The following is a 20366-nucleotide window of genomic DNA, read 5'->3' on the forward strand; positions in this document are numbered from 1 at the left end:
ACATGCCTCCTGACCTTAGCAGTCATGTAACTCCCCATACGACACACACTATACAAATAAAATCCTCCTAGGTAAGTATACCTCAATAGAGAGTTAAGACATGGGGGTCTTTGGAGAAGAGAGCACTGGGCTGGTGTTTGGAGTTAGAGAAAATTGTACTACTGGGAGTTGCAGTCAGGTCACTCTCACTGCTTCCCAATACTTGACAAATTATATCCCCCAGTTAAGTAAACTTCATTTGGCAATTGACAAACAGAGGTCTTTGGACAAGCCAACACTGGCCTGGTGTTTAGAGTTAGAGAAACAGGGTCTGCTGGGAGTTGCAGTCAGATCACTCTCACTACTCCCCAATACTTGACAAATCGTATCCCCCAGGTGAGTAAATGTCATTTGGAAATTGATAAATAGTGGTCTTTGGACAGGAGACAACTGGGCTAGTGGTTGTAATTACTGACAGAGGTCTTGCTGGGAGTTGCAGTCAGGTCACTCTTACTATTCCCCAATACTTGACAAATGGTATGCCCCCAGGTGAGTACACTTCCTCTGTTAGTTACTAAACAGGAGTCTTTGGAGAAGCAGGCATTAGACTAGTGACTGGAGTGACAATAAGAAAGTTGCATTCGCTTAACTCCCTACACTACACACACTGTACAGATGGTATCCTCCCAGGTGAGTACACTTTAATTGAGAGTTATGACACAGGGGTCTGTGTACAGGAGGATACTGTGCTGGTGTGTGCATTTACCGAAGCAGGGCCTCCTGGCATTAGCAGTCATGTCAGTCCCTGTACTATATGTACTATACAAATATGATCCACCCATGTGAAGACACGTCATGTGTGAGTTACCAAACAGGAGTCTTTGGAGAAAAGGACACTGGACTGGTGGTTGGAGTGACAGTAAGAGCACCACCTGGGAGTTGCAGTCACACAACGCCTTGTACTACACACACTGTGTAAATGGTATCCTCCCAGGTGAGTAGACTTCAATTGAGAGTTAAGACACAGCGGTCCGTGGGCAAGAGAACACTGTGCTGGTGTTTGTATTTACAGAAACATGGCCTCCTGGCATTAACAGTCGTGTCAGTCCCTGTACTACACACACTATACAAATGGTTTCCTCCCCGGTGCGTCTACTTCAATTGATAGTTACCAAAAAATGGTATTTGCACAAGAGAACACTGGGCTGGTGGTTGGTTTTACAGACACAGGACCTTCCTGGCCTTAGTAGTCATGCCACTCCCTCTACTTCCCACATTTCATTTGACAAATGGCATCCTCCCAGCTGAGTAAACTTAAATTGTGAATTGCCAGGCAGTGGACTTTAGACAAGTGACCACTGTTCTGGTGTTTGGAGTTTCTGAAACTGTGCCTTCTGTGAGTTGCAGTCATGTCAAGCTCTCTAGTACACACACTTGACTAATGTTCTCCCAGCAGGTGAGTCCACTTAAATTGAGAGTTCAGTAACAGATGTATTGTAGCATGTGACTCATGTGTTAGTGTTTGTAGTTACAGGACTAGTGCATGCTGGGAGTTGCAGTCATGTTAGTGCCTGCACTACACACACTATACAAATGTTTTCTCCCCAGGTGTGGCTACTTAATTGATATGCCCCAAACTGGGGTATTTGGAGAAGTGGCCACTGGTCTGGTGTTTGGAGTTGTATAACAGTGCCTACTGGGAGTTATAGTCATGCCCGTCCCTGTACTACATACACTCTATAAATGTAATCTCCCCAAGCGAGTGCACATCAAATGTGAGTTGTCAAATAGAGGTCTTTGAACAGGTGAGCACTGGGCTGGTGAGTTGAGTAACAGTAACTGAGGCAAAAGGTGAGCAGTAAGCATGCATAGCATAGCATTTTGGTGACATTCTTAGTATTGTGACTTTCCAGACTCCCCCAAGGAGTCCTGTCAAGCCCTCAGGATGCAGGATGATTAAGCCCTTCTCCTCGCAGGGAAAGAGCTGTAATGGGGCACTGGGAGGGCCACCGCCAGTCTTTTTGGCTTGCAGCTGGTGCCTGGAGACTAGGGAACAGACCTTGCCCCAGAGGCTGTTCCACCTCTTCCTAATGTCCTCCTTTATGTGCAAGGTTGTGCCTACAGCATTGACTCTGTTGACGATTGTTAGAAATGGGGTCTCTAGTTGGCCGAGGTATTCACCTTTGCTTGGGAAGTCAGGCTGCGTCATTCGGTTCGGCTGTGCAGCGATTTTCTCATCACAGGGCAGGCTGTGCATCGTTTCTGGCAGGCTGTGCATTGAGTTTCAGTGAAGAGATGAAGTCTTTTTGGCCCTGAGACCTCAGAAAACAGGAGGCAAGCTCAACCCAAGCCCTTGGAGAGCACTTCTCAGCAAAGTCAGAGGGCAGCAGGGCAACAGAAGGGCAGAAGTCCTTCACAGCAAAGCAGTCCAGATGAGTCCTTTAGCATCCAGGCAGTTCCTCTTGACAGGTTGCAGGTTCAGGTCCATAAGTGTCTGAGTTGGTGGGGTCAGAGATCCAGTTTATTTACCCAAAAATGCCTTTTAAGTAGGTGAGACTTCCAAAAGTGGTTTTGATGTGCACAAGTTTCTATTTCAGTACAGGGCCGTGCTGCCAGGGTCCCAGTAGAGGGTTTGGCAGTCCATTGTGTGAGAGCAAGCCACTAGCCTCTGAAATGTAAGTGTCAGGCCCTCCACCCTCCCAGCCCAGGAAGACCCATTCAGTATGCAGATGAGTGCAATGTGACTGAGTATCCTGTGTTTGTGGTTGTCTGGGTGAAATGCACAAGGGAGCTGTTAACTAGCCCAGCTCAGATGTGGATTGGAGATAGGCTGTAAGGCACAGATGGATTTTAAGTGCAGAGAAATGCTCACTTTCTAAAATTGGCATTTCTAAAACAGTAATCTAAAATCCAACCTCACCATTAAGCAGGATTTTCTATTACCATTGCGGTCATATTAAGTATGACCTGGTTACCCCTTTCTACCACTCAAACAGTATATGAGGGTAGCCCTAATGCTGTCCTATGAAAGGAGCAGGCCTCACAGTAGAGGAAAACAAATGTGGGTGTTTTTCACTACCAGGACATATAAAACACACATGTACATATCCTGCTTTTTACCTACATAGCACCCTGTCCTATGGGTTACCTAGGGCCTACCTTAGGGGTGACTTATATGTAAACAAAGGGGAGTTGAAGGCTTGGCAAGTACGTTTAAATGCCAAGTCGAAGTGGCAGTGAAACTGCACACACAGGCCTTGCAATGGCAGGCCTGTAACATGGTTAAGGGTTACGTATGTGGGTGGCACGACCAGTGCTGCAGGCCCACTAGTAGCATTCAATCTACAGGCCCTGGGCACATGTAGTGCACTTTACTAGGGACTTACAAGTAGATCAAATATGCCAGTTGGCTATGAACCAATGTTACCATGTTTAAGGCATATGCACTTTAGCACTGGTTGGCCAAAAACCAGCAAAAACAGTGTCATAAAAGTGGAGGGAGGCAGGCAAAAAGTTTGAGGAAGACCACCCTAAGGTTGTCAGGTCTAATAATGATCTTGTCCCGCATTTCCATTTTCCGACTGAGAGGAGTATGCTGGACTTGTGCTCCAAACAATTGTGGCTCTACACTTATGATTTCATCCACCATGACTCTTAACTCATACTCAGAAAAACAGGGATTTTTTTAATGTGCCATGGTGCAAAAAAATGGGCGACAGTGACTTACTAAAGAGGGGAAGTACAAGGGTGTGTGTCTTGACAAAAGTGTGTGCAGGATGTTGTATGGGATGTTGAAAAAAGAGGTGCCTAGAATCTGTACTGTGTGGGAAATAATTCGCTCTGGCTTGTGTGTTGCATTGTAAGTGAAAAGGATAGTGGTCTCTGAAGGGGTGTATTTTATAGTGTCCTTTGCAGGTTTGTCAAGTGTGGCAATGTGTGGCAGCTGTGTAGTTTTCAAATTCATCCAATGTGCAGTTGTGTATTACTTTCGTACCTGCAGACACCAGTGGTCCAGACAGCCATGGGAGTCCGCCATTGCGACAGTGTGGTTGTAATATGGTCAGTGGTTGGTCGTGGTGTTGTCAGCGCTGGAGGTCGGACCACCTATTTCCACCTTTTTCGGTTGGTGGAAGGCTGTCCCGCCTGTATGGCTCATAACAGGGCAGTCTGAAAGACTGCCAACATGGCGTTCTGGCAGTCTGACCGCCAAACTTATAATGAGGCCCTTAGTTAGGTGCATCTTTGATTCTCAGAAGCATATGAATGTGTAGTGCACCTCTTGCCTGACACTCTTTTTGCTAAAAGTAATCAAGTACTTCTCCAACAGGATTTTTCTCCATGTGTGGAATATTAGCATTAGGCTAGGGTGGGAAAGTTCATGCCTCTAGCCAAGTTGGTGGAATTCAGGTAACTCCGCACCAGGGCTCATGTTTATGAAAATTGACACAAAACTGCTCTAACGCAGTTTTGCATCACTTTTCTTAACCCCGGCTAACGCCATTCCTTAGAGCCAACTTTGCACCATATTTATTAAATGAAGCAAGATGGAGTTAAGGAATGGCTTGCGTCTAAAAAAAGACGCTAGTCGGTCAGGGATGATGTTAGGGAAAATGGAGCTAGTGGGTCTGAAATTACGTCAGGCTGGTTAGCAGTAGAAAAATGTGCCGCTAATCAGCTTAGCGTAATAATTTTTTAACACTCAAGCCTCATTACCACCACCCCAATGGTCACTACAGGGGAAAAGCGTCTCCTGGGCAAGCTCAACGTATCCAGTTCCAGGCAGGGGTGCCCCATGTAAGGGGCCCCCAATGGTGCTTACAAAAACAAAATTAATACTTATCTAAACTTACTTGGGATGGGGCCCCCCTAGTGTAGTGTCCCTGTGGTGTGGGTGGTGGTGTTCCTGGAACTTGGGGTGAGCATCTTTGTGCCCATTCCTTGGTGTTCCACCATGGAAATTGGCCTACATGCACCCTAACGTCTGGTCTGACCCAGGCATTAAATAATGACACTAAGAGGGGTTAGCACCACTATTAAGGTCTGCCTCCTCCTTGCACATTGTTTCTGCACCTGGAGATAAATACGGTGCCAGGGGGTTAGCTTTGCGTTTAGGGCAGGAACGCCTACCTTGCATCTCATTGACGCAAGGTGTTTTTGCGCATCCTTAACATTTGCTAACTCCAATATTCACAATAGACAGGTTTAGCGTCAAAATATAAATATGGAGCTAAGTTAGCGCCATTTTAGCTCCAAAATTAATGGTGCTAAAGTGACGCTAAACATCCATAAATGTGGGCCTAGGTGTTTAAAGTGGAGTTCCTGTGTAATTCTGCCATCCGGTGCATGACGGAATTATCTTTCCATTGGCATGCATGAGGATCCGTTGACACACATGAGGCTCTGTTATCATGTGCAAGGCTCTATTATCCAGCGCTTGCAAGCGTGAATAAGATTTCCCCACCCGCTAGCGTAGCTTTCAGTTGCCACAGAGCTTCATGGTGCTGATTTGTGATGCCGGTGAATGTGAGGGGCCGCGTCTCTGCTTCTCGAGTAGATTTTCAACTTGAGAAGCAGGTAAATCAACTTGAAAATCATTTTTTGAGTTAAAATTCTACTCTAATGGACAGATAAAGTAGTTTTTTTAGTAGAAAAAGCATTTTTTTTAAACTTTTTCTTCAACAGTGCCCCATAGACTGCAACTTATTCTTCCTGTCCAGAAGGCTCCTCCCAGTGCTTTGTCTGCCTCCTGGCCACTTTTTATTTGGTTTTCAAGGTAAAAGGATCACTTTTTTGTCTGCTGCATATGCTACCGGATTTTATGGACTTTTTTGTGACATTACAACAAGTAAGCTCAAAAACTTTTGGATAAGGTTGTTGTTTGATAGAGGGCATGCACCAGTATTTTATTTGTACTTTTATTCAATTTTTAAATTTGATTGTGGTTGTGATGGGTGGCCTGAAGCTGCAGTAGGGGCATAATATTTTTGCATTTTTTTTTAACCTTTTATAAGGGAAATATGTTACACAGTTAAGTACATCTTCTCAATTGTTTGTTAAATGTGCACTATTCATTTATTTTATCATGTGGTCTAGTCTGCCCATGGTGCATCTAGCCAGGGCTAGTCATTGGGTATATGAAATCACTGTTTCTGTGGTACATGTTGTTTTAAAACATCTATGATTATTTGGGCCAGGTATGGCATTGGATTAAATACTATTGCTTTTGTATTTCACTTGTTATACTGCAAGAAGTATATTTTGGTGGGGTAATATGATACCATGACTTGGAAGGATGTTTGAGTGTTCATAGGTAACTTAATTTTTGTTTTTGGCATTGCTGAATTAATGGAAGTGTTTTCTTCATTGTTTATCATGCCTCCTTTGTTTGGCTATGTATGTGTTTGTCATAGGACATCATTTTGTCTTTGTTCTCTATAGTGTGTCAGGGGCCTTCCATAGGCCTGCATGTGTTCTTTGTTCTCCATGCCTCCTTGCTTGTTGTTACAGTTTGACCATGTGGCCGATAGCCATTTTGTCTAGTCTAGCCAGTCAGTATACTTTTGCCTCAGGCCTGCATGTGCTCTTTGTTTCTCCATGCCTCACTGTTGTTGTTCTTTGACCATGTGGCCAGTAGCCATTTTGTGAAGGCTGTCATTGTTCCTTTACCATAGGCCTGCTTGTGTTCTTTGTTTTCCATGCCTCCTTGCTTGATGTTGCTGTTGTTGTATGACCATGTGGCTCATGGTCATTTTGCGTAAGCAGAGATGCAAGCAGTGTGGAGGTATAGAGAGTGGACAGACTACTAGGATCTAAAGTCAATGGAGGATGAGATGATTAAATAATCACCCTAAGACAGAATACGATGACTAACGGGTGCTACCTACAGTAAACTAACAGTCCTGATGATGACCCCTGATAGATTGATCTACATAATTGGGGTCGAAAAATCAACAATTTGATAGTGCGGATTTTTCTTGACAGACTATAAAGTGATTTCTGGACCTCTGAAGTGATATGAGTCCACGTATACAAGATTGCAAAGAAATATTTATGTTTCAACCACATTTTGTATATATTGTACAGAGCACATTTGCACAAACGACTTTCACTACATTCACTTTCACTGCACCATCACTATAGGAGCACCATAAGGATTGAATTCAAAATCAAGAATGACTGTGACTTTTAGTAATGATATAATAAAATGTGAATTGTTGATAAAATTTGCACATGTTTGAATATTGTTAAAAATTATTTACCAGGAAGACAAGGGTTATACTTCCCCCTGTAGGACCATTGTTTAGTTGCTTATTTATCTACCCAGGTTTTATGGTTACGGGGTATGCCTCATTTTCTCTAAATGGCTATTTTGTGTAGGCAGTCATTGTGCTTTTGTACTAGGCCTGCATGTGTTCTTTGTTCTCCAGTGCATCTTTGCTTGCTGTTGTTGTTGTTTGAGTATGTGGCTGGTTGCCATTTTCAGCCAGCCACCTACTGTATCAGTAATCCATTTTTTCCAGTTTTCAAAACCATATTCTTGGAGCATTGATAGAAGAGGTCTTTGCCATTTTCATTTTTTTTACTTTCCCTTGATATTAGTTTAATGTGCTTGAGGATCATAATAGTATATTTATGAACAGTGTTTATGATATTATTTATAAATATGCGTTGTATCCATTTTTCCCTGCACCTTCATGCCTCCCAATGGATTTCTCATAGTCCCTAGTGATACACCAGCAATTAGTTTTTACATTTTCCCTCAAACCCCTGACCAACAGAGGTCTTCTACTCTTAGTCCATAGATGCACAACAGCATTCATTTTTTATGGATTATTCCATGTTCCCCTGCAAACCCAGCCTGCCATAGGCACAAAACAACATTCATTTTTTAAGGAATATTCAATTTTCTTCACACCCCCTGCCTGCCCTAGACTCACAGCATCATTCATTTGTTAAAGATTACTCCATTTTCCCTCCACCCCACCAGCCATAGTTGTACACCAGCATTCACTCCTTAGGGATTATTCCACATTCCTCTGCACCCCTTGCTTGCCACAGGCACACACCAGCATTCATTTTGAAAGGATTATTCTATTTTCCCAGCACCCCCTTCCTGACCCAGGTGTCTCCCCTTGGATGCACATAAAGTAAACAGTTACATCTGTATGCTGTTATCCTGATTCAGTATTTTATGTTATGGTATAGATTGGAATCGATATGGGATACAATATTGTTGTTAATTATTTGGGATGACCTCATTACATTGTATCATCTGTACTATGAACAATTCAAACTGCAAAAAATGCCATGTTTCACTGAATGTTTTTCTTGTTTGTTTGCTTTTAGGAGCACAAGAGACATCACCCAGATTGCTGCTAGTCAGAAGTCTGGCACAAGGTGACGTGATGGCAACAAGTGACTCCTCTTCTTCCACTTATGCAGCTAAGTGCCAACTAACAGAGTTTGAAGATGGTCCCAAAGAAAGGTGCTACCAATACATTGGCCAGTGATGAGGAGAGGAAAAAGCAGATTGACACTATTAGTGTGCCACCCTTCACCTTTTTCAGGGAAACCTGGTGGGCCTGCTGCACTGTCCTCTAGGCAACAAGCTGGGAGAAGCACTCCCACATCAACGACAGCATCACTCCAACTTAAGCCCAAGGCCATGTCTCTCAGTGAGGTAGCCACTCCAATCATGGTGACGAGCAGTGAGTCTTAAGTGGAGTTATCTCAGCCACAAACTAGTACCCAGTCATCACGGGGAACTGAGCAAAGGGGACAGCAGAAGCCAGAGCCAGCAATAGTTCTTCCTGAAGTAGGAGCAGAACAGAAGGTTGAGCTTCCTGCTGAGCAAGATGTAACTCTTCTTGAACCATTGGGTTCCCAATCTCCAGCAAGAAAAAGAAAGAGTACTCCACCAGCTTCTTCAAGCAACATTTCTGATGATCTGGGCATGGATGGGGCCCCAGCTTAGTCTAAGACCTGCCACAAGAGACAAAGGAAAGGGAAAGTTCCTGAAAGCCTTAGAATTGTGGAAGGGGAGGAGGAGGGCTCTAACTGTCATGGAAGCTAGCTGGCTCAGAGGACACCGATATTACCCCTCCCATTCAACATGCTCAGAGGGATGTGGCACTGGTTCCACCATTACCACCACTGCCATCTTCCATATTTGTAAGGCCCCAGCAAAGACCTGCTCTCACCACTACCCCAGTCGAAGTACACACTGCAGAGAGGCAATCATCGACTCACCCACCTATGTCTAGTTCTTCAGTCAGTGACACAGTGGCACACTAAAAAAGTTCTCTCCCCTCCTTAGTTTGGAACTTCTTTATGATTAGCAATCAGGAGGATAACATTGCAAAATGGTCCAATTGTCAAGCAAGTGTTTGTAAAGGTAAGCCTTGTTCACACTACGGTATTGGAGGCAAAATGACCCATTTGAAAAAACATCACTCAAACTGGTGGGAGGAGCACCTTAAAAAATTGCTATGGGAGGTTGTGGTGATGAGAAAGGGGAATCAGCTCTGATCATGGTAGGAGGTGATGAGGTAGAAGAGGGTGGTAGCTTTACACAAAGCAGCTCTGCCCCTATCAGTGCACCAGCAGCACCTCCTGCATCAGCATCCTCGAAATGGCACAAGACTCAGATGGAGACATTACCGCATAGAGTGATGACAACCCCAATGCGCATTGAGTCTACCACCTCCTAGTCCTCTCCGGAAATCGCCTGCATCAGTGGCACCGCAAAAGAAAAAAATACAAGCTACTATTATGGGCATGTTTAGGCAGGTGGGGCCCTATGAACACTACCACCCTGTAGTGTAGCCATTTTTCATATAGCTTCATGAACGTTAGTTTAGCATACTAGGCCGCTGTGCACTTTGCCCTAGATATATTTTATTCAACTTCGCACTGTTATTTTACAATATGACCCATTTGAAAAAACATCACTCAAACTGGTGGGAGGAGCACCTTAAAAAATTGCTATAGGAGGTTGTGGTGATGAGAAAGGGGAATCAGCTCTGATCATGGTAGGAGGTGATGAGGTAGAAGAGGGTGGTAGCTTTACACAAAGCAGCTCTGCCCCTATCAGTGCACCAGCAGCACCACCTGCATCAGCATCCTCAAAATGGCACAAGACTCAGATGGAGACATTACCGCATAGAGTGATGACTACCCCAATGCGCATTGAGTCTAGCACCTCCTAGTCCTCTCCGGAAATCGCCTGCATCAGTGGCACCTCAAAAGAAAAAAATACAAGCTACTATTATGGGCATGTTTAGGCAGGTGGGGCCCTATGAACACTACCACCCTGTAGTGTAGCCATTTTTCATATAGCTTCATGAACGTTAGTTTAGCATACTAGGCCGCTGTGCACTTTGCCCTAGATATATTTTATTCAACTTTGCACTGTTATTTTACAATAACCAGTTTTACGGTCTTGTTTTAATTTCTTCTATCACACTGTTTAGCTTAGTTCAGCACTGTGTTTTCAAATAATGCATTCTTGATCGCCCTGTGCTTCAGTCAAGGCTACAGTCTGGTACATTGTCGGTAAATGTGGTAGAAGTTTAGTCTCCAGTATTCATAGAAAATACATATCCTAACTTAGGGACATTTTCTTCAAACATCTGCGTGTTAGTTATAAAAACACTTCCTAGTCCTAGTGCACGTCAAGAGGGAGCTTCCGGCCAGGAACCTACAACTAGATGCTGAGTGCCCCGTTGCAGATGCAGATTACAGGCCTTTGTTCAGGTATGAGGGTTGATGTCCTCCCGGGGGATCCTGAAAGGCAGGCTTAGAGCTTCACATGCTGTGCTCGAAATATACCTTAGAGAGAAAATAATCTAGCGGCACAATAAGTGCCTTATTCTTGTGCTTCACTCTCATCTTTACTATTTTAATCCTACTGTGTTATGCAGTTCTGGTTATTGCATCTCACGCTTTGCTATCTAAAATGCAATTGTTTTATTAAACCAATCTTTAAAACTTAAATCGCCTCAGTCATTTATATATGAGACCATACTGTGTATGAGAGAACCGGTTGTGCCCTGAGTGACCACGAATTCTCTGGGAAGTGCTAAGATATCATGTGCTCGGCTGCCCAGTTGTCTCTTCCATTTGGAAGAGATGAGGAACTGCTAGTTAGCCGGAACAAAACCCGGATTTAGAGTGACAAGGGTCCTCCACCGTGGGTCAGACTTAGTCCCCCACACTGTGAATGATCTTGCCGCTCAAAATCCAGTAGTCTCATTAGGATAATGAGAGCCTACGCGACAACCCAATGGCACACAGTACAACAGGAAGCTGCCTAAAATGTTAGCGCTGGACCTCCTCCCTTTTTATTTTGTGAAAGGAGTGGGATTTTTGGAATTTGTGGCAGCCATTTCCCAGAATGTAAGGTTCCCAGTTGGTCCATATGGACCAGTTGTCAAGCAACTGATTACATGCGTATCACTGCACACTGGATCTCTTTTGTTGGGTTAGGCAACAGCTATCTACAGATCTCAGCACTGAAGAAACTTACAGGTATTAGGTCGCATGCAACAGTAGCAATAGTCGCCATGGAGAAATCCCATATTGCTGCAAACATCTGAGAAGACTTTAACAGCAAGGTTACCCAGTGGTGGCAACCCAGAGGTCTCAGAATTGGATTTGTTGCCACGTAATATGCCAGTATTATAGTCAAGGCTGTGGCAGATGGTGGATATTTGAGGGTTCTGTGTTTGGTTTATTGCATCAACCTGATTGTACAGGACTCTCTGAAAGAGGAAGACATAGTCAGTGAGATAATGACCACTTGCAGACAAATCTTCACTCAAATCACCAAATATCTGACTCAAAATCTACTTCCTTTTGAGCTCTTCACATGGGAAGTTAGCAAAGAGGTCAGTATGATGAGCGAAGCTATCCCGTTGTTGCATCTGCTACAGGAACAGTTAAAAAAAGGTATTGCCAAGGTTCACCAGTGTGAACTGCAACAGGGAAGCATATGAACTGGTTCAGAGCTTAATCCTTCACTTGGCTGTTAATCTAAGGCTGCAAAGTGAGATTGTGTCCTCCTCAGAGTACATTTGGTACAGGTACACAGTGACGCAGCAATTATCCCCCCCACCCCTGAAATGGCGTCCGCCTATCCTGTGTAGAGGGACAGGTGGAAGTGAGGTAATTCCGCTGACGTTGTGCGCCGCTGCGGGAGGCGGTCCGGAACCGCTGTGCAACTCCTCATTGGGTAACATTGGGCCCTATGGGTTACAGTGGCCAACGATGATCTACGCTGGCGGTGACGGTATGCACCACCACGGACCTGACCGCCATTTTATATCAGATTCCTCACTTGCTAACTGATCTTCAACAGGAGAGGACCTACACTGCATGTGCTGCTGTGACCTGTGCCTGGAAACCTACCATGGCACGTGTGGCTGGGGAAATGGCCCCTGCATTCACTTCGGTGGAGTTGGAGAGACTGGTGGATGGGGACCTACCCCAGTACGGGCTGCTGAATGGGCCTGCAGTCCAACAGGTGAGTACACTGTGGGCACAATGCATGTGTCATGAATGCATGGAGTGGTGTCTGTGAAGGCCTCGTGTGAGAGGGGTGGGTGGATGTCCTCTGGGTGGTTTATTGGTTGTGTGCTGGGCCATGTGTGTGCAAATGGTGATGTGAAGGGGTATGGTGGGCTATAAGTGTAACAGGCAGGACTGTTTGTGTAATTCAATTTTCCTGTGTGTATTTCCTCTGCAGGTCAGCGCCCATCAAAAGAAAGGTATATGGCATGCCATCGCCAAGGACGTGCAGACCCTGGGGGTCTACGGCAGGCGGAGCACCCACTGTCAGAAACGGTGGGAGGATCTGAGACGCTGAGCACGCAAGACCGCAGAAGCCCAGCTGGGGATGGCCTCCCAACGAGGAAGGGGTGCCCATCGAACCCTGACTCCCCTGATGGTCTGCATACTGGCGGTGGCCTATCTAGAGCTAGATGGGCACTTGAGGGCATCACAGCAGGCACAAGGGGGTGAGTACAGTGCCCATCACTACTACTAATGCCTGGTGGGGTGGTATCTAGGTGGTGGATGTGTGTCAGTGGGTGCCCCTAGGCCATGCATGACATTGCAGCGTAGGTCCCCTGGTGGCAAGGGTTCTGAAGGGATAGTCCTGCTACCCACTTCTTAGGCATCCATTACTGGTCAGGGCTGCGTGGGTCCCAGGTGTGCTGCATTTGGCAGTGTGTGCCCCTCCCCATGCCTTGGATCTTTACTAGAGGGGACGCGCTGTAAACACTCGCTGGTGCCAGGGCAGGAGTCCTTTAATTGTTTGGAGCGCGCGGGGTGCTCTGATTGGCTGCCGGGCAGAGGAAGCCCTTCAAGACCCAGGAAGCGCTCCCGCTGCGCAGGACGTGCTGTAAACACTCGCTGGTGCCGGGGCAGGAGCCCTTTAATTGTTTGGAGCACGCGGGACACTCTGATTGGCCGCCGGGCAGAGGAAGCCCTTCAAGACCCAGAAGCGCTCCCGCTGCGCGTGCGGCACCCGGGCAAAGCCCGGGCCAAGGACAGGCCCGTCCTTCGCCCATCATCGCCAGGAAGAGGCTGGGCCACCCCTCTTTAATTCTATATTGGGCCCCTCCTTGGGACAGGTTTGTATAACTTTGTTGCTAACTGAACTACAAGGAGGAGAAAAGGAAGCCTTAGCCATTCTGGGTCAGATGAGGATTTCCCCTGTCTTGTTTAGCCTTTGACAGGGTGCTAAGGCCCAGGAGCACTTCATGAGGCCTTTGTACGTCGGCCACACAAGTGAGGACGTTCTTTTTCTATATGACATTTGACTTTTGAGCAATTTGGGAACCGGCGATTACTGAGTGTTGACTGTGATTATGTACTTCAACTCCTAAGCTATCTAATTGGGGTAGTGTATTATATTGGATTGGCAATCTAATTTAACTGGCACTTTTTTTTTCTCCTGTCCTACCATTCATACTGGAATAAGTTTGATACCATACAAAATATGGGCAAAAGGAAGCATTCAAAATTGAATCACCCTTCAAATCTAAAAGATAGTCCATCCATACTAAAATATATTTCAGGGGCGATGGGGATGATAGATAAACAAATTGCTAATGTAGAAGGGAAACTGTTGATGCCTAAAGAACAAAGTTCTGAATTATTAAAACATATTGGGATGCCTGATAATTCTACGCTTAGTGATCAAGGGGTTGTGAACATAGAAGTAAGGCACACAAATGGATGTATTCAAGATACCTCGAATCTTTTCATTCCCTGGATGATTTTTCCCCTGTAGCTAAACGCCCAAGGAAAACGGTGGTAGGAACAGTAGATAATACCTCAAAAAATTGCCAAAGAAAGACCCAATAACCACCCTTGTTAAAAGCCATTAAAGAAATGACCCCAAAAGAAATTTTCAAGTATCTTAGGAGACACGACTGGATCTCTTCTCATAAATCTTCATGAATTAGTAAATACTCTGAAATCATCTATTGGGGCCATACTGGATTCTATGTCAGAGCGCTTAAAAGTGGTGGAGAGTAACCTTGAGGCAGGTTTAGGAATCATAAAGTCTCTACAACCTGAAGACATATATTATGCGAAAAAAGATTCCAGTACACCACTGTTGATTCCAAACTATGAGAGTAATATTCAACCTGCCACGCAAGACAGGACAAATGATCTATATTCGAATGTAAAGCCCCTGATAAATCTACAACCACCACGTCAGTATTAAATCCTAATCAATTACATCTGACTTCAATGCATTGACTAAACTACAAACACTTCCATTAGAACCAAATGTTAGATCATTAAAGTCGGCAAACAATATTTTACCAAGGATGGCGATAACCCAGCCCCAGTTAAATTTAGGAGGGAGTCAATTTAGTAGTACAAGATCTTCGAAGCTTATACACTCTCCAAGTGACATTTTACATCTCCCCCCGGAGGCAACTCCGTATGTTGTGGTCCTGGCTAACGTTCCATTTGTAGATGATCAACACCGGAAATCATGGTCGGCTTTGAGGAACAAGGCTCTTAACTGGATGGGAACACGTTTGGGCTTCGGAATGGTGGGGGTCCTTTTTGATGATATAAAAATGGTCAGAAGAGTTAAGTGGATGGGAAGTAGTAAGAAAGCACTGGAAGGCGATTGTGTGGTTCTTTCATTTAGATCTCCAGACTTAGTGGATAGAATCATCCGCGAACTAGGAGCAAGGCAAGCCACACCTCAAGGAATCTCGTTATTACCTCTGGGATTTTTCTATCAAAGACCTGTGGGGTATAATTTTAAGAATCTACAACCAGTAAGTAGAACATCTTTAACCAGATCAGACCCTATCCCTTCTCGTAATAGATTCTATCCTCTTACAACTTTAGAAGATCTAGATTGTCTCAGTATGAAGAAGAATGACCTTTCCCATGAAATGGGAATTCATTTAATAGATGGTGGCATACCCCTTTGAATTGTAAATGACCCATATTGTCACCCTCAAAAGAAAGCGGAAATAGCTTTACTTTATTGGAATATTGCAGGCCTAACTAACAAGATCAGTAATGAGCTTTGGGGGAATTTTATAGAAGATTTTTCATGTATATGTCTCCAGGAGACTTGGTTACTAAATCCTGTCCATATAAACGGTTATAAAACATTCCATACACCAGCCGTACAGACCAGACATGGCAGGCCAAAGGAGGCCTATGTACATATATCTCCAATAAGTTACGGTTACAGAATTTAGAGATGCAAACTACGAGTTCGCCTTATCAAATGATAGAGAGTAACTTGGATTATAAGACTCATTTAGTAATCATTAACTTTTATAATATTGTACTACCAGGAGAATGTTCTAATACTCCAATGGTGATGGGAGAGGATCTAAAAAAAATATGCGCAAACAATAGACGTGAGACCTTTATTATTTGGGGTGGTGATTTCAATGTTCATCCTTGTAAAGATATCTCGGAAAAGGTATGTGGCTGGGATCCTGAAGGTACTGGTTTAAGACTTCATTTCTCACATAATACCCAAGGAGATGCAATGAACTTAATGGCTCAAAATTACAACTTGTCTTTTGCAAACAAATTATACTCTGAAGAACCCCAATTTAAACCAACTTACAATGGAAGGGGTGCTAATACTGTGATTGATTATGTCTTAATGTCAAACCACTTCGCACATTATCTTACCAATTATATTCTTCATGACATTGCAATTAGTGATCACTTTCCTCAGAGCCTGAACTTCTCACTAACTTCCTTTATATCGGCTAAAGCTGATAGGGCCACGCTGGTAAATGACATTGAACTAGCTTCGCGCAATGGATACACACTGCGATGGTCTCAGACAGATCCAAAGATTCTACTGAAGCAGTTGATACGCAATCGCAATCAAGCCTTTGCAGATTGTCTCAATGAGAATCTAGATCCAGGAAGATGCTTAAGTGCTTTTACACAGATTACGCAAGCCGTAAAAGAAGCTCTTAATATCAGAAGAGGAAAGGTGGGACAGAAAAGGGAAACGGGCTGGTTTGACCATAATTGTACAAAAGCACACAAGAGACTAAAAAAGACTTTAAGTGCCCCAAAAAGATGCCTGACTGAAATACGTATGTGCAGACAGGAATATAAGACAGCCATGAAAAAAGGAAATCCATCTTGAAAGGAACCTTGTGGGAAACCTTACACAAAGCAAGCTGTATGAAGGATAATATCCTCTTCTGGAAAACAATAAACTCTCCTGTGCTAGGGGATAGAGATACCCCTAGGATGGAAATTGCAATCTTGGAAGAGGACTGGATTGCATATTTTTCCAAGATAAATTCGCAGGCCAGTGATATAAATCCCACAGATTCCGCAAAGGGCCCATGCCCCCAGGAAGGCCCACGTCTGATCATAACACCTCAGTTCAGCTTAGAGGAGGTAGTGGAAGCCATAAACTCAATCAAAGCAGGGAATGCGCCGGGTCCCGATGGCATTCCGATAGATTCATACAAGGCCAATATACAGTTATAGGGGGTCCCTTACTGACGCAGACATTGAGGGCCATTTGTATTCAAGGACCCCCATCATCGGGGCAAGACTCTAATGTTGTCCCTATATATATAAAAAAGGTGATCGCCTCAATCCAGCCTGTTACAGGCCAATCTCCCTTCTTGACACATCAGCTAAACTAGCAGGGAGAATTATTTAGAACAGACTGCAAAAATGGGCGGAAGAAAAGGGCGTTTTATCTCCAGTACAGTATGGCTTCCGCACAGGAGTAGGTACAGTGAAGCAGAGTCTGAATTTAAGCATCATTATCAGAAAGTATACAAGGATTAGAGCAGGTAATTTGTATTTGACCTTTATAGATTTATCATCAGTATTTGACTGTGTACTACATGAGAAGCTATGGGACATTTTAAGTAGCACGGGGGTAGAACCAACAATAATTCAATTCCTACGGGACATGTATACAGGGTGTAGAGCAAGCGTAAGGTATGGGTTAAGAGGGGAATGCACTAGGCCTTTTGGCATACATAGAGGAGTGCACCAAGGCTGTGTTCTTGTTCCATTACTATTTTCAATGTACATAAACAATCTAGAAAGTGAACTGACAAGCAAATGTAAAAACCTACCCCAAATAGGTAATCGTGCTGTCCCGGCATTACTCTATGCAGATGACGCAGTACTTATGGGCAGGACACCACTAGCTCTTCAAAAACTTTTAACCACTTGTATTACTTTTATGACAGACTTGGGACTCACCGTTAATCGTTCTAAAACGTTTATTATGAACTGTGGTAGGAAATATGATAAGACTTAAAACACCATCATCCAGGACGGGAGGGTCGAAATAGCTCAAACATTCTCATATTTGGGCATAATGTTTGACAAACAGGGTTCTTGGGCCCATTGAGTGAAAACAAAAAGAGATCAGATCATCAAGACAACGGCGGCTCTGAGGATTTTTTCAAAAAGGCTCGGGGGAACATTCTATGTTCTGTATTAAATGTAAGAAAGTCTATGGGGGTAGTGGTGTAATTTTAATCAGCCTATTTAAATATTTGTTAATGGGAAATTTAATTATATGTATTTTATCTTTGTTATTTATTCTCTTACTATTTTACTCTATTTATTGTGTTATTATATTTAGATGTGTTAAATTTGATACTTTTATGACTTGCTGAAAGTTGAATAAAGTTTATTACTACTACTACTAGCAATATCACTGTTCCCTGTGTGTGACGGTGCTGTGTACGCCAACGGTGGTGTTGGTGCAGCCACTGACCAAGTGTATCCTTTGTCTCCCCCCCCTTCTTGTTGTGTCATGCTGTCCTTCTGTGCATTAGCATAATCTGGCAGAGGAGGAGAGGCACTGGTGACGGAGGGAGCTGCATCCAACAGGACCCATGAGGCAGAGTCCACTGACGCTGAGGCCACCAATGGTACAGGCGGCCAGGGGTGCAGACTGGAGGGGACAGTTCTGACCCAGATACCTCCTCAGATGGGAGCTCCCTGGTGGTGGCGGACACTTCTGAGACCACCCCAGCTACAGGTACAGCCGCCACCCCGTACCAGCAGCCCCTCAGCGCCCCAGGCACCTCAGGCCCTGCCCCAGTCAGCCCTGCTGCCCTGAGTGGGGAGGCTCAGGGCAGCAGATGGATCATGAGATCCACCTCTGTAGGGCAGTCAACGATTGTGAATGCCATCCAGGGGCTGGCATCCCAGATACAACAGACTAATGCATTCCTGGAGGGCATTCACACTGGCTTGGCGGCCCAACAGAGATCGATTCAGGCTCTGGCCTCCTCACTGATGGCAGCCATTGTCCCTGCATCTACCCTCCCCCCTCCAACTTTCTCTTCCCAATTCCATTCTCCTCAGCCCCAACCTATCCCAAGCACACAGGCAGACGCGCACGCACACAAGACAACACACAAGTGGTACAGGCAAACACAAGCACCACACTTCATCCCACATGCACTCACACAAACACCATCCAGATGCAGACACACCAACATCCACAATTCCCACTGTCTCCCCCTCCTCCTCCTCCATCTCCCTCCCAGTTCCGTCGACAGTCACACCTGCATGCACTACATCATCATCCACTACCAACATCACCACCACCCCTAGCAGAACACCAGACACCTCCACAACAACCATGCACACGTCCCCTGTGTCCTCTCCCACTGTGCCTGTCCCCCACCTCCTAAGTTACACAAACACAAGCACTCAGACACCCAACAGCCATCCACCTCACAACAGCATCCAGTCCATTCACTTGCGCCCAAAATCAGCAGACAGATACCTCCAACAACCACTCCCTCTTCCTCCACTCCCAAACCTTCTCCCTCTTCCCTCCCCAGTGTCCCTAAAAAACTGTTCCTATCCATGATTGACCTCTTCTCTCCCTCTCCCCCCATCCTGCACATCTGGCCATGGTTGGAAGAACCCAGCCAAGTACCTCAGCCACTCAGTCCACGGGCCCAGTGGCACCACACCCACTCGTGGGGGAAAAGGATGCAGGGCGCATGTCCTGAGGGTGAAGGAGCCTGCCCAAGCTGCTGCCAAGAAGGGAAAGTAGCCTACCCAAGCTGCTGTCAAGAAGGGAAAGGAGCCTGCCCCATTTGTTGCCAGGAAGACTAAGGAGCCTGCCCCAGCTGCCAGAAAGATTAAGGAGCCAGCACCAGCAGGCAGGAAGGGCAAGGGGCCTGGGGCTGGAACTGTGATTGAGCCCACACCACCAACCATGGTTGTGCAGCCGTCCACGCTGCAGGGGATAGGCAGGAGCCTCCCCCCCAGCAGCAGCAGCACCACCACCACCATTAAGCAGTTGTCCGAGGCTGCATGGGGTTGGGCAGGAGCCTCCCCCCCAGCACCACCACCACCATTGAGCAGCCATCCAAGGATGCAGGGGATGGGCAGGAGCCTCCTCCCCAGCAGCATCACCACCATTGAGCAGCTATCTGAAGCTGCAAAGGATGGGCAGGAGCCTCCCCCCCACCCAGCAGCAGCAAGACCACCACCACAACCAATGGGCAGCCGTCACTGCGGACGGTATGTAATCCTGCCTCCATGGGCTGCTGTGCAGCCTGCCCCCTGCAAATCCAGTGGGCATGTGTAGGAAAGTAGCCTCTTTCTAGCATGGTTACCCCCACTTTTAGCCTGTTTGTGAGTGTGTGTCAGTGTGTTTTTACTGTGTCACTGGGATCCCACTAGACAGGATCCCAGTGCTCATAGATAAAAACCTATATGTCAGTGTGTTTTGCCTGTCTCACTGGGATCCTGCTAGCCAGGACTCCAGTGCTCATAGTTTATGGCCTAATGTGTATGCCTGTGTAGTGCTTGTGTAGTGCCTAACTGTGTCACTGAGGCACTGCCAATCATAACCTCAGTGC

The sequence above is a fragment of the Pleurodeles waltl genome, chromosome 4_2 (genome assembly GCF_031143425.1).
Source record: "Pleurodeles waltl isolate 20211129_DDA chromosome 4_2, aPleWal1.hap1.20221129, whole genome shotgun sequence".
Taxonomy (NCBI): domain Eukaryota; kingdom Metazoa; phylum Chordata; class Amphibia; order Caudata; family Salamandridae; genus Pleurodeles; species Pleurodeles waltl.